A 13,774-nucleotide genomic window follows, 5' to 3' on the forward strand; every position below is an offset into this window, starting at 1 on the left:
CTCCCCCGGTCAAAGACCCCTACCGTTAACTACGTTCCTTCCAGGGGCTTCTTTCCACATATGACTATAAGCATGAAAACAAGGTATTTGGCCATATCAACAGGAAGGAGTATTTACTTTTCAACTCTTCTACAACTGGATTGCCCTTATTAGCTTCATCTGAAGGAGCAAACAACATATGCTTGTGGAATATAAATCATAACATTTACACATGCCACTAATGTTAGAGAGCATATACTGCATTTATTTCAGACACGTATCCCCAAGGATTCTTAAATGGCATAATATTCTCGATAAAAGGACACATACATTTATTAACAATGTACACCTGCATATTAATTGACATCATGTGAAATACAAATGAGTAAAGCTGTTAATTTTTAGCAGATAAACAGCTATTAGAATAATATTTAAATATATTTTTAAATTTGGAATAGAAAAATGTTTGCATTTTTATGAGATGAAAATCACACTTAAAAAAGTGTTTTAGTGCAAAAATTAGATATGATATATCTTGGGGGGAAAAAATAATAAATAATATTACTTAATTCTTGCGGCAGGATTTGGCTGTTGGAGGAGAGGTACTGGGGGGGGGGGAGTGTGGGTCTTGTGCCACGCCCACCGGCTGAATGTGAGGCTAATAGATGAGATTCAGGGTCCTGCAGGGATATGACGGAGGATGGAAGCGAGGATGGAGTTTGCGGCCTATCCGCGAGCCTCTCCACTGCCTCTGCCAGTGCCGGACCCTGTGCCGGACCCTGTTGTAGAGTTGGTGTCTCAGGAACCAATTGTTGGCTGGTTCCAGAGGTGTCTCTCTGTCTTGGTGACTGGGAGGTTGTCTGTGATGGCACTGTTGGCAAAACATTGGTGGGTGCAGTGGGTGGTGGTGTGGATTCCTGGTGTGCCATAGGAGTGGGAGGCATATAGTACAGAAGATGCAGATCTGTATGCTGCTGCGGTGGACGCATAATCTGTTGTGGGGGATGTTGTGGGGGGGTGCATCATCTGCTGTGGTGGGTGCATCTGCTGTGGTGGGTGCATCTGCTGCGGTGGGTACAGCTGTGGGGGGGGGAGTTATCCATTCCTGGCAGAGTATGCATTAACTGCCAGTGTTGAGGAGGATGAGTCTGCTGGAGTTCATACCCCATAACATGATATGTCGTCTCCGAGGTAGATGGAGAAGGCCTTGATACATCCTCCACCTCATATGCCCTGGGCTGCTGCATATCACCTTTAAGAGGCTGATATAGGAGGTAGTGTCGTCATAGACATCCTCATCCTCCTCAGTGAATGCATGAACATCCTGCTGTGGTGTTGGTGCAGCTTCATACTCCTCCTGTTCGGAACCTACAAATAAATATACAGTATGTTTACATTATCTGTCTAATAGAATATATTACTTTGTAGCATAACAATACAAATGATTATATTTCATATTTGTGTGTATATATGTACACACACACACATACCCAAATACATACACACACACATACCTACATACATATACACACACACACACATACATACATATACACACACACATACCCACATACACACACACATACCCACATACACACACACACACACACACACATACATACATATATACACACACACATACCCACATACACACACACACACACATACCCATATACATACACACACCCACATACATACATATACACACACACATACCCACATACATACCCACACCAACATACATACACACACATACCCACACACACACACCCACATACATACACACACACATACACACACACACACACATACCCACATACATACATACATATACATACACACACCCACATACATACATACATATACACACACACACATACATACATACATATACACCCATATATATATATATATATATATATATATATATACATACATACACACACATGCATACACACACACACACATACACACACACACATGCATACACACACACATACACACACATGCATACATACACACACACACACACATACACACACATGCATACATATACACACACATATATATACACACACATACACACACACACATATATATACACACACATACACACACACATATATACACACACATGCATACACACACACACATGCATACACACACACATTCATACACACACACACACACACATATATGCACACAAATGCATACACATACACACACACACATACACACAGGGTAGGGAGGATTTCCCTCTAGACTTTCTGTCTTGAGAAAGAAAAGCCCTTTTACCTCCAGTAACATTAGAAATGATAGAATCTAAATCAGAAATTGTCTAAGAACAGAGGGGTGCATATGCTAAATATATAAATGGTACTATAAAGGCAATAAAGGCTTAACTTATACTAATATATAATATACATACAATAGCCAGGGGCGTATTAAGGCATAGGCCAACGAGGCCGGTGCCTAGGGAGGCAGATTTTATAGGGGCAGCAGAATTTTGAGTCCCTAGGGCCACTCTACTGAACTGAGGGCCAGGTGGCTAAATCAACCAATTACAAATGACTTAAATGGCTGGCCCAGCTATTGCTATCCTATGGGATTGTATGTGGGTGGGCATGAAGTGGTGACAGTGGAGGCGGAGCTCACTTGCGCAGCCTGGCCTGGACTGAAAGGGAATGCGGTATTCTTCCTGGCTCCACCGCGTGATTGAGACTCACACAGACTACACAGTGCAGTGCGCACTACAACGTGACCACTGTGAAACAGCATATGCCTTTCTCCCTTCAATACATCTTCATTAGGCATTCAAATACTTAAACAGATTAGTCACTAAATACTTGTACTTTTACTGTTTGTCTATCTGTCATACATGTAAAGAATAAGTATTTATTGCTGAATCTATACAACTATGTGACTTAAAACACAACTGAAAAGATGTATGCATTTAATACATTCAGAAACAATACAAGTATATACTTTATTATGATTGTATCATGTGGCTTTATCCCCTAGGATACAATTCCTAAACCTATCATAACTACTGTTGTATTTTTTAAGTACTTTTAAAGGCCAGTTTGTATATTCATTACATATTTATCCAAGCATATATTTTGCTTAAATAACTGTCAATCACCAAAGAAGATGTTTAAGGTTAAACAACTACCTACTCACAAACTATCATACAGTGAAGGATATTTTTTTCTGATATAAACACTTTAATCATCTGACTTGCAAAATAATGTCATATATATATATATATATATATATATATATATATATGTGTGTGTGTGTGTGTGACCAGAGTGAATGCAAGCCCTGTTGAACATCTACTTAAAAAGACATTATTTTTTTTAAATATTTTACGCCCTGCCCCAAAAATATTATGTCTAGAAAGAGGCCTTAAACCTGGGGTGGGGTGGGCAGCAGAATTTTGAGTGCCTAGGGCAGCACAAAACCTAAATACGCCCCTGACAATAGCATTATAGTCCCAATAGGAGGTCAATGTGAAACACTGTGGAAATACTAATATTTCTTGTGGACAAAGAGATAATGGCTGCACACCTCACAGATGGATCCGGATAAGTTGTAGAATGAGAAAGAAAACAGGGGGGGGCGCCTCATGTGTAGAACAACCAAATGATTGTTGATAAACTGTGAAGCGGAGCCAAATGGGTACTCACATTTAATTCAAGCGCCCTAGTGTGCTATTAGACACAGACTGATATATTGGGGCGTATCAGCTCACCCACTCCAATCAGGCCCGGACTGGACGTCTGGCATACCGGGCAAATGTCCTGTAGGCTGCAAGATATTTTAGCCCCGCCCACTGCAACGTCAGCGCTTGTGAAACTTCCTGTTCTGGAGCACATCAGCACATCACAAATCATTACTTGGCTGATGGGAAGGAAGTGCTGCTGAGGTGCCGTTATCTCTTTAGGAGCAACAAATTAAAGGTGACATTTACTGCAGTGCTTTGAACTTCAACTTTTTTTTAGCAGACTGTGTGCTGCAACTAAGCTGAAGGGCAGAGTTAACCTCTTAACTGCTGACATTTCAGAAAGGCTGCAGACTTACTCAGCTATATTCTTGCAGCCTGCTATAAAAAAACTAATTTATCAATACAGTTTTAAAAGCATTGACTGCAATAAAAGTTTGCAAACTTTTAATTATTATCAAATAAAAAATGGGAAAAAAAGGTTAAAACATCCTCTTGTGTTTAACAAATAACAAAATAGCTTGACCTTTTATGTCGTCAAGCTCCGGCCCCTTAAATCAACAAAACACCCTCATACCATCCTTCCAACAACCACCCTCATAAATAACAGACAACAGACTTAGCTTTGGTACAAATTGGCCGCAGCCCTTTATTCAATAAAACTTTAATAACTTGATAAATAAAGGTGCAAATAACTGTAAACATTTTACACATCAAACAGCGGTGCTAGTCCTTCCTGATTTCCATATCTTTTAACTATGACCGTAACTCCTTTTACTGGACCCAACCGTGAAAGTGGTTGGGCCCGTCAGCGATCATCCATATAAGTTTCTAAGGAACCCCGTGCCCTTAGAAACCCCCATCTTGAATTCCCCCATGGGAATGCAAAATACCACCACACTTAACCATTGGCCATAGTTTTCCTGTAATTTAAGGGCTAGCACCCCCGCCTTCCAACTGCGACAGAAACCTAAAATGACAAATAAAAACACACCTCTCACACAAATATAAGGGACGGGTGGGAGGGAGATGTTTTCTCTACTCCTACAATAACAATCTGCTGGTTTTCCCGCTCAGCCCACCTCTTTAACACTTTGCCTCCAGCTCCTCCTATAGCACCTCCTACCCCATACAGGGCCTCTTCCTCCTGAGGTCAAAGCTCCCTCTGTCTATGCCCTGCAGCCTCCAGGAGCCACTTGACCTTTTATGTCGTCAAGCTCCGGCCCCTTAAATCAACAAAACACCCTCATACCATCCTTCCAACAACCACCCTCATAAATAACAGACAACAGACTTAGCTTTGGTACAAATTGGCCGCAGCCCTTTATTCAATAAAACTTTAATAACTTGATAAATAAAGGTGCAAATAACTGTAAACATTTTACACATCAAACAGCGGTGCTAGTCCTTCCTGATTTCCATATCTTTTAACTATGACCGTAACTCCTTTTACTGGACCCAACCGTGAAAGTGGTTGGGCCCGTCAGCGATCATCCATATAAGTTTCTAAGGAACCCCGTGCCCTTAGAAACCCCCATCTTGAATTCCCCCATGGGAATGCAAAATACCACCACACTTAACCATTGGCCATAGTTTTCCTGTAATTTAAGGGCTAGCACCCCCGCCACCGACTGGCCTGACACCTCAGCCCAGTCCCGCCAACCGCACACAGTGCCTTCTGAAAATTAAAGATAAACAGCTGCGGACCAAAGTCATTCAACTGCTCCCCATCCGGCAGATAGAACTCATCCACTCCAACCTCAGCTAAGTCTGAGCAGTGCACCACCACACCAAGTCTCCGCACAAATGCCCCCATGATCGTCGTTTAACGTCCCCATGAACTTTCATTTTTTTTTTTTTTTTTTTTTTTTTTTTTTTTAAAGCATTCAACACTTAAAGAATACACAGACACCTTATGTTTGGTAAAATACTGGCCACAGCCTGTTTAGTAAATAACAAGTTTAAAAACACCAAATGCATAACTCTTTAACCATTGAAACTCAGTCAACTATGAAGATGCTAGCTCCCAAACTTAATTTACCAATCTCCATATACTTGTTGACCAGGCCGTATATAAATTCACCTGGACTTAAATAAGTCCGTTATTTCTTTAATAAAAACCCCAAGCTCCAAGGAACCCTGTGTCCAAGAAGCTACTTAACCTGCTCTCCCACCCCGTGGGGAGGCTAACCCATTCACTTAAGGCCATAGTCCAATTGCAGACACGAGGGAACTAGCACCCGCCAAAGACTGAAAAACATAAAACTGCAAATAATGGGAGGGAGGGAAGGAGGGAAACTTGTTTGCTGCCTAAGAAGTAATTTTCTGAAAATAGCCACCCATACACTTGCCTTACATAGCCTTTCACAGATACCCATTCTACTCCCCATAACGTCCCCATGAACTTTAATTTCGCAAAAGCATTTACTTAAAGAATACACAGACATCTGATGTTCGGTAAAATTACTGGCCACAGCCTGTTTATTAAATAACAAGTTTCAAAAACACCAAATACCTAACTCTGTAACCATATAAACTCGGTTAACTATAAATATGCTAGCTCCCAAACTTAATTCACTAATCTCCAATTACTTGTTGACCAGACCGTATATAAATTTACCTGGACGTACATAAGTCCGTTATTTCTTTAAAACTCCCCAAGCTCCAAGGAACCCTGTGTCCAAGGAGCTACATAACCTGCTCTCCCACCCCGTGGGGAGGCTAACCCATTCACTTATGGCCATAGCCAATTGCAGACGTGAGGGAACTAGCACCAACCAATATCGTAACCATGGCCGACCACCGGATGTATAAAGCCTGGAAAGGCTCACACAGCCTCTCCAACTACCACTTAAACTACCACACGAGGCTTTTCTGAGACAAGAACCTAAATCCACACCTCCGGCCTGTGACACCACAACCCCCGGAGACGGGAACAGATCAGCGTAACCCACCCTCAGCAGCAATATGCAATCACATCTAAGGCCCCGTACTCCAAACCATTCAAAATTATTTTATGCTTATCAAAAAAACCTTGGCTGAAGGATCACTCCACCCACACGTGAACCGGAGCTACCAGGACATGACCGGAACAGCCATAAACAAATTAAACGTTCAAATTCTTAAAAACACCCATGAGGGAGAAGATTAAAAGAACCTCCACCCAACCACACCTTGGATAACCTGTTCCACTAAACCCACAACAACAGCTTCAGTGGGTGCCCCGATCCTAAAGGAGGGCAGCGTACAATTTTACTGTGATCAAAACCCAACTCCCCTAGATCCCTTGCAAAAAAACTGACCAAAATTGAAACTGTAACAGCACCCCACCATCTTTGCGTATAAATATTGGCATCCGCCCTAGTAGGGAACAATGTCAGACCGCCCCTTTCTTCCATTCGGACAGATGTAGATACCTGAGGTAAAAGAACACCTGCAAGCCCATGGCAATCACATCTTCAGAACCCATTCCCAGTGGGACCAATTATTACGGCTGAGCAAGCCTAATAGAGAGAACATGGAAAATAAAATGTAATCCCCCCCCTTCAATACCCCACTAGGAGTGCAATTGTCTTCTCCTAGCTGTGTTAATATATCTTAACCTTGAGATAAAGGATGGGTGGGAACACCACAGGCGAAATACAATATGACATACGCCCGTATCCAGGAAATGAAAATGCCTGCAAGCCATGTCATAAACTCCAGCAAGCAAAATTGATCATTGCAGTCTAATTAAAGGGACACTCAAGTCAAAACCAAACTTCATGATTCAGATACAACATGCAATTCCAAACAACTCTCCAATTTACTTCCACTAACTAAATATGCACAGTCTTTTTATATTTACACTTTTTGAGTCACCAGCTCCTACTGAGCATGTGCAAGAATTCACAGCATATACGTATATGCATTTGTGATTGGCTGATGACTGTCACATGATACAGGGGGAGTGGAAACAGACACAACCTTGAAATTTATTTAACAAAATCTACTACTCATTTGAAGGTCAGACTAAGTGCTATTGCATTGTCTTCTGATTATGCATTTGTTGATTATGCAAATCTACAGCATTGACTGGTCCTTAAAGGGTGGAAAACCCTTTAAGTAAACTGTCCCATCAAGATATAACGTAAAATCATTGAAGTTGCAACAGCCATCATATATATAGAGAATACCGCATTATTATTATTATTCGGTAATTAGAAAGCACCATGCTATGATTACGGACAGAGGGCTGAAACCTGAAAACTTTGGTGCTTCTCCATCTGCCATTGTGGGATGCTTCCTCTGCATAACTGTTGAACAATAAAAAACTTTATTCATCATGTGTGGCTCCCCTCTTTGATTTCATTTATAAAGCGCCAACAGATTCCGCAGCGCTATAAATCTAGGTCGTACACAAGGAAACATTTATAGGCCTCAAATGTGTAGAGGCCCAACCCAAAGTGTTAACGTTGCAGGCCGCACTTATAAAAGTGATCTACAAACCGCTGGGCTCATAGGATATAAAAAGTACCCTAGCAATGTCGCTAGATTCAACATAACAGAATGGAGGAAGCCACCGGTAGCGCAGTTTTCTCTTCATTATGACAGAGTATAATATTTGCACACCCGTACTACCACATAGAGAAAAGAAAATCCCCCATGTCCTAAACTAAATTCTTCCTAGGATTAAAATTCAAAACATTGAAAATTAATTGCTCAACAAAATAATTTTTTATATAACCACACATACAATGTATATATTAAACAATATAAATTATAGAAATATTTGTATGACCTCAAATACCCCTATAACATACATATATACATATATATACATACATTCTACATAGGCAACAAAACAGAAAATTATACCAAATTACCGTTAGCTGCCACTAGATGGCAGACAAAACAAAGGGATCCCTGGAAATAAAGACAAAAACCATTCTAAACTCTTGAGGCAGAGCAGGGAGTGTAAACCAGCACACCATAAGAGTTAGTAGTAAACATGCAAAATTACAATATACATATATATACACATACACATCTATATATACACACACACATATATATATATATATAGTCTGTATAACCCCTATGGGAGCAAACTTCTTCAGCAGAAGATAAAACACAAAACCAAACCTCCTCTGAAATGAGATAACCCCCTACTAGCCAAGAGATCCCCAACATGGAGTATCATCAACATTCCTTGTTCCCCCAAATGTATAACAATTTTTAACCACTACCTGACTGACCACAAAATGTTTAGGCAAAATACATGGAACTGCCACAAAATGTCAGACAAAACAATGGATCCCACGAAATAAAGCAAAATTGCTCTAAGCTCTTAAGGCAGAGCAAAAGCGAAAGACAACACAGCAAGAGAATCAGCATTAATAAGCGATTAGTATTAATAAACGTGCAAATTATAAATATATATATAATATGTATATCCCCTAAAGAAACCAAACTTGTCCCTGAGGAGAGAAAAAACACAAAACCCCTTCTGTAAAATAAAACAATATTAGGCCCTAAACTTGCCACAGGTCTAGATCAGCAAGATTGCGCCAAAATCCAGCGGCGGGAAAGTTAACCCTACCATCGCCGTATACACGTAGGGCCTCCCCTTAGCTAATCATAAAACATAAGCATAGAACTCTATTAGAGTGCATTTGAAAATTCACTTTATATTCCGGAAAATACAGCACTATGCCCAGAGGAAATAAATTCCCTTCACTATGCGTACCCTTATTCCTACGTATAGTAGCAGCAACAAACATAAAAGGTGCCATATAAAACTGCAATGACAGAGAAAAGTCTCTATAGCACATGCAAATGTAAGGAACATGTAAGCGCTGGTAACAAACACTATTGATAAACAGACAGGTTCAATAAGCAACATCTAAAACAGATTCTCAACCAGTGCAGCTGCACATTTTGCACCTGGGTGTAAATAAAATACGTACGTTTATAACTATAAAGCAGCTTATCCCAAATTATTGCTTCGAATTGTCACATCTAAAGGAACAAATAATTTTACAATACTCCCCAAATGTCAAACGGAACGCAGTAAATACAGGAGCTGTTACTGACCTCACATATTGCAAAGATCCTGTCGCTCCATATAGTCAGCGCATACTTAAAACACCCCACAATTGTTTGCTCAGCTACCTGGCTCCATCGGTCATAGGTCCCAGCCTGAAGAAAAAACTTCCTGTGGCAAATCACCACCCGTGTTCTTTTTCCCTGGACCGCTGCTACCACGTGGGGACCCGGTGAGACTGCAATTAAAAAAAAACCCCTGCTGCCTTTCGGATGCAGACTGCTCGGCCATGCTTTCTTGCCGCGCAGAGCCTCTGATAGAACCAAATCAGATTTAAAAACCTACATGAGGAAAGGCGCTCTCCTCATCCACTATTACCAACAGTAACCCCACTTGTAATTGAAATGAAAAGGTGATTTCAAATCAAAAGGGGGTAGCACAAGCAAAATCTTACAGGGCTGAAAGTCTATTAACCCCTATGCCTGGGAAGGGGAAAGCAGCCAGCCATACTACTCTCCTATGCAGCAGAGTGAAAAATCATATACGCATCACACAATCCTGCCCAGCATACACAGCCCACACTAAATCCCAAAATTAATAGTATATGAAAGATTCCCCTGACTCCAATATCTTAAGGAGGGGGATAAACCCCTAATGCGCTTGGACCTCCAACTAGAAGGAACAAGCAATTACCTTAGGGGCTCCAGCTGCAGGACAGGAAAAACCATCAGATGTTTTCTCTACTCCTACAATAACAATCTGCTGGTTTTCCCGCTCAGCCCACCTCTTTAACACTTTGCCTCCAGCTCCTCCTATAGCACCTCCTACCCCATACAGGGCCTCTTCCTCCTGAGGTCAAAGCTCCCTCTGTCTATGCCCTGCAGCCTCCAGGAGCCACTAATGTGAGAGTCTCCCTGGAATGGAACTGTTTCCAAGATATACAGCATATAACACTGAGATTGAAGTAAGCTTGTTGATGTTTCTGTGGGTATATGTGTTTAACATGGGTGTTTGTAAACTTTCATACCAACCTGAGGATTGTATCCCTTTAAGGTCATGAGTAAATGACAGGCTTACATTGTATATGCGGTGTCACTATCTTCAATGCATCTGTGTTAAAAGCCTGCTTGTTATTTGGATAAATTAGAGTAACCATTCAAATTAACACAGCCACATTACCAAAGATATTGAACTGCAAACGGTTACTTTAATTTACCCAAATAACAATCAGGCTTTTAACACAGATGCGTTGAAGATGGTGACACTGCATACGTAATATAAGCCTGTCATTAACTCAAGACCTTAAAGGGATACAATCCTCTGGTTGGTAATAAAGTTTACAAATACCTGTGTTAATTTGAATGGTTACTCTAATTTATCCAAACAACAAGCAGGCTTTTAACAGTGATGTGGTGAAGATAGTGACACCGCATATTCAATATAAGCCTGACATTTAAAGGGACAGTATACACTCATTTTCATATAACTGCATGTAATAGACACTACTATAAAGAATAAGATGCACAGATACTGATATAAAAATCCAGTATAAAATGGTTTAAAAACGTACTTAGAAGCTTTCAGTTTAGCTCTGTTGAAAAGGCAGTTGGAAAGCCCACTGCAAATGGGAAATAAGACACTCCCCCCTCCCCCTTCTTTTGCATATGAAAAGACCCTTTACACAAACAGGAGCAAGCTGGAGAAGGTAGCTGACGGTATTCAAATTAAACTTTGGGGCTTGGTTAGGAGTCTAAAAATCAGAGCAATGTTATTTAAAAATAAGCAAAATTATACATTTTTAAAAAAAACAAACTTTATGGGCTTTATAAATAGATCATCTACAAAAGATTTATGCAAAGAAAAAATGAGTGTATAAAGGCACTTTTAAAGGGACATATACAGGGATTGCAGAATTATTAGGCAAATGAGTATTTTGACCACATCATCCTCTTTATGCATGTTGTCTTACTCCAAGCTGTATAGGCTCGAAAGCCTACTACCAATTAAGCATATTAGGTGATGTGCATCTCTGTAATGAGAAGGGGTGTGGTCTAATGACATCAACACCCTATATCAGGTGTGCATAATTATTAGGCAACTTCCTTTCCTTTGGCAAAATGGGTCAAAAGAAGGACTTGACAGGCTCAGAAAAGTCAAAAATAGTGAGATATCTTGCAGAGGGATGCAGCACTCCTTAAAATTGCAAAGCTTCTGAAGCGTGATCATCGAACAATCAAGCGTTTCATTCAAAATAGTCAACAGGGTCGCAAGAAGCATGTGGAAAAACCAAGGCGCAAAATAACTGCCCATGAACTGAGAAAAGTCAAGCGTGCAGCTGCCAAGATGCCACTTGCCACCAGTTTGGCCATATTTCAGAGCTGCAACATCACTGGAGTGCCCAAAAGCACAAGGTGTGCAATACTCAGAGACATGGCCAAGGTAAGAAAGGCTGAAAGACGACCACCACTGAACAAGACACACAAGCTGAAACGTCAAGACTGGGCCAAGAAATATCTCAAGACTGATTTTTCTAAGGTTTTATGGACTGATGAAATGAGAGTGAGTCTTGATGGGCCAGATGGATGGGCCCGTGGCTGGATTGGTAAAGGGCAGAGAGCTCCAGTCCGACTCAGACGCCAGCAAGGTGGAGGTGGAGTACTGGTTTGGGCTGGTATCATCAAAGATGAGCTTGTGGGGCCTTTTCGGGTTGAGGATGGAGTCAAGCTCAACTCCCAGTCCTACTGCCAGTTTCTGGAAGACACCTTCTTCAAGCAGTGGTACAGGAAGAAGTCTGCATCCTTCAAGAAAAACATGATTTTCATGCAGCACAATGCTCCATCACACGCGTCCAAGTACTCCACAGCGTGGCTGGCAAGAAAGGGTATAAAAGAAGAAAATCTAATGACATGGCCTCCTTGTTCACCTGATCTGAACCCCATTGAGAACCTGTGGTCCATCATCAAATGTGAGATTTACAAGGAGGGAAAACAGTACACCTCTCTGAACAGTGTCTGGGAGGCTGTGGTTGCTGCTGCACGCAATGTTGATGGTGAACAGATCAAAACACTGACAGAATCCATGGATGGCAGGCTTTTGAGTGTCCTTGCAAAGAAAGGTGGCTATATTGGTCACTGATTTGTTTTTGTTTTGTTTTTGAATGTCAGAAATGTATATTTGTGAATGTTGAGATGTTATATTGGTTTCACTGGTAAAAATAAATAATTGAAATGGGTATATATTTGTTTTTTGTTAAGTTGCCTAATAATTATGCACAGTAATAGTCACCTGCACACAAAATAGCTAAAACTAAAAACAAACTAAAAACTACTTCCAAAACTATTCAGCTTTGATATTAATGAGTTTTTTGGGTTCATTGAGAACATGGTTGTTGTTCAATAATAAAATTAATCCTCAAAAATACAACTTGCCTAATAATTCTGCACTCCCTGTATTTTTGGTTGGTATCTAATTTCACAAACATCTTTGTTTAAATAAACAGTTACTCAAATTTACCTAAATAACTAGCAGGCTTTTTTTTCATAGATGTGGTGAAAACAGGGACACCACATATATTATATTAGGTCTGTCATTAACTCATAACCTTAAAGGGACATAATTCTCTGGATAGTATTAAAGTTCACAACCACCTTTGTTAATGTAAACGGTTACTTCTATTTAACAAGCAAACTTTTTACACAGATGTGGTGAAAATAGGCAAACAGCATATACAATATAAGCCTGTCATTAACTCATGACCTTAAAGGGATACAATCCTCAGGTTGGTATGCAAGTTTACAAACACCCATGTTAAACACATATACCCACAGAAACATCAACAAGCTTATTTCAATCTCAGTGTTATATGCTGTATAACTTGGAAACAGTTCCATTCCAGTTAGACTCTCACATTAGCTATTTTGTTATTTGTTAAACACAAAAGGTAGTTTTAACCTTTTTTCCCATTTTTTTATTTGATAATTATTAAAAGTTATATTTTAGTTGCACCAACACAACTACTATGGTTTGAATCCACATTTAGAGTTGAA

At 40.3% G+C, this 13,774-nt stretch overlaps 1 long non-coding RNA gene across 1 annotated transcript; it reads right to left on the bottom strand.

The window, feature by feature from the left end:
- Nucleotides 1-218: 218 nt before the first annotated feature.
- On the bottom strand, nucleotides 219-3,805 carry LOC128651468 (uncharacterized). The gene is made up of 2 exons (XR_008401089.1): nucleotides 3,669-3,805; nucleotides 219-1,347 (listed from the first exon to the last, which is right to left on the bottom strand). It is a non-coding gene; the product is annotated as an uncharacterized LOC128651468 (long non-coding RNA).
- Between the last annotated feature and the right edge of the window lie 9,969 nt (nucleotides 3,806-13,774).

The sequence above is a fragment of the Bombina bombina genome, chromosome 3 (assembly GCF_027579735.1).
Source record: "Bombina bombina isolate aBomBom1 chromosome 3, aBomBom1.pri, whole genome shotgun sequence".
In the NCBI taxonomy this organism is placed as follows: Eukaryota; Metazoa; Chordata; class Amphibia; order Anura; family Bombinatoridae; genus Bombina; species Bombina bombina.